Consider the following 2,673-nt stretch of genomic DNA (forward strand, 5'->3'; position numbering starts at 1 on the left):
CGAAGCCCGACTCTATCTGTGAAGACCCTGCACATGCGGGGCTTCTGCTGATGGCAAGCCTCCACAGTGCGTCCGCCTCGTACATGTATACATTCCACACCATCGAGACTGCACAGACGATAAGCGTGAGCTCGCTCTGAGCATGCGCTCTGATGAGTCTACTCAAATATGGCGCCTATACTTGTTGTCACATCAAGAAACGAAAAAGGAAGTTTTGCGCATTTTTTATGCGCCTCGCAAAGTAGTTTATGCAAGGTTTGGTTCTGGAATGAAGAAACGATGCTTTTGGCGTTTGAGTCGTGTACATCTCGATAAATTAACATAAAAAATATTCTAAGGTTCACCTACATGTATCTTAATGCAACGGATGAAGGGGAAAATGAATAAGGCTCCGCGAGGACCCGGTCTTTTTTACTATGATTTTTGAGGTGAATACAAGTGTGGTAGATAGCTTATCGCACACTCTAATAAACCCGGTGCGTCTACTTTCCCTCAAAGCAGTGGGGAGATATGCACTCTACAGAGCGTGAGTGAGGAGACTGAAAATGTATTAGTACCCAACAAAGTCGTCTCCGCTGTGACACCGAGCATGTTGTTTCTCATGCATACGTCCTGCAAAGTCTTACAACCCAGATTTTTTTTTTTTTTTTTTTTAAGTTTTGGGCAGATTTTTATTTTGTCACTCGCCTAGCTCCTTCTTTAGATGGCATGTCTCTCCCGAGTATATTGCGGAGAAGCAGACACCCTGGGTGTTTTGGAGTGCAAATGCCCATGCAGACAGCCGCGTTTGACTGCTTCCAATGCGTCGAGGAACGGCTGCGAGTCACCGAGAGACCCAAGCGTGGCGGTCGATTCGAGGAATAGCTTGGCACGAGGCATAGGAAGCACGGAGGTCCTCGTCACTGGCAAAAGGGTCAGACTCTTTCAAACTCTACTGCGTGAATTCGCGATTCCATGCGACCCGAAGGGGTCGCCTCTGTATCGGGAAAATGTGGTGGTCAATTGGACAGGTCGTGGCGTGCCATGTGCCAGATCTAGGCACAACGTTCGGTTTTAAACAGGAAAGCATTAGACTGAAAATGGTTCGCCCCGATTTTATTCATTACGTTTCAAACCTGCGGTGATGTGTTGGCGTAAGTCTATAGGGGCATCACCTTCGGGGAAGCGCTGGAAGTACTGCTGTGCTGATGAACGTTTATAAATGTACAATGTCTATATGCCGTTTCACGGTAACTTGGCGAACTGTGGAAGCTACGATCCCCGCCACCCAATAAGAGCGTCAGAGCGAGGCACGTGACATCGTTGACCATGGAGTGGTCACGTGCCTTGCTCCGACGCTCTCATTGGGTGGCGGGGGGCCGCAATCTCCACAGTTCGCCAAGTTATCGTGAAACGGAGTATTGTTCACGCTGGTAGCGTGGGTTGCGTTCAGAGAGACCTCGGCAACACGCTTGTACGACAGTAACAACAGGGCCACAAGGACAACTGTTCCATCGCGCCAACCGCCGACATGTAATCACGGAAGCCTCGAGGGACGAGCAGAGATTGCGAAGGGCCTGCTTCGTTCGGTACAGGGTTTTCTAACTATAGGTGCCGCCCGTTTTGCTGGAGTCGCGATATTCCCTAAGCCTGGTCCAGACAGCCACGTTGTTCGCGTTCAAAGGGACCGAAATGCCAAGCAACGCAGAAAGTAGTTTCGTGAAATAATTATGAGTCACGGTTGTCCCGATGTTCCGGTTGTTGCTGTCATTTTGGTGGACGCAACGGACCCAAATGTGTGAAACAGCCTTTACCATGCACTGTTCGCGAGTACGAGCGGGACACGCGGGCGATTATTTTCGGAACATTTTTCCGCTTTCGTTTCCGCTTCGTCGGAACAACGTCACATATCCTGTTTGTTGCTCATGGCGTACGCGCATCTACGGCTAAAATCGCAGAAACGCGCATCTCCGAGAGCATGCATGGCGACGGAAGTCCAGGACTAGAAGACTCCCGGTAAGGCCATCGGAGAGGAGACGAGTGTCGTCGCGTGTGCGGCCCGGTCGGAACCCCGCGCGAGATCGAGATCGAGCGCGGCCGACTCCGTCGTGGCTTGCTGCATCAGGCGATCCGCGCCCGTAATAGCTCTCGGCCCCCGCTTGTTCGTCTGGCGAGGGAGGCCCCGCGTTGGCAACAGGTCCCCCGCGCTCGCCCACCAGGAATAGACAAGCCTCCGACGAGCGCCCGGCACGTGGGATGGATGTCTGCGGAGACCACATCGCGCGGGCCATGAGACGCTGTCCTCTGCACGTTCCACTTCATGGGCCGAGAGAGGGCTGCGGGATTCCGGGAAGCCCCTTTCTGCAGGAATGTCTTCGTACGATGCGCCATGATGGTGGACGCGGAGCCGTACGAGATATTGGCTAATTCTCAGTTGTGCTTCGAGCAATGTTGTACAGAACCGAGTTCCTAGAAACGACGTTCTCGGAACCCGTTCCTCTTAGTAGGGGTGGAGGAACGCCGCCGTTCCATCTTGCATCGGTGGGACTGGAACGGGAACTTGTTCCGTTTTGAGGGAACGGAAGGAGGAGCGGCCGTTCCTCACTTGTTATAAATAATGTTGCCCTAATTTGGTAGGCGTTTTAGACTTCGCGGGGCAGGGAGGTGTTCGACGGGTAGTTGAACAAACTGGAA

The sequence above is a fragment of the Ixodes scapularis genome, unplaced genomic scaffold (genome assembly GCF_016920785.2).
Source record: "Ixodes scapularis isolate PalLabHiFi unplaced genomic scaffold, ASM1692078v2 PGA_scaffold5__190_contigs__length_132052651, whole genome shotgun sequence".
NCBI lineage: Eukaryota > Metazoa > Arthropoda > Arachnida > Ixodida > Ixodidae > Ixodes > Ixodes scapularis.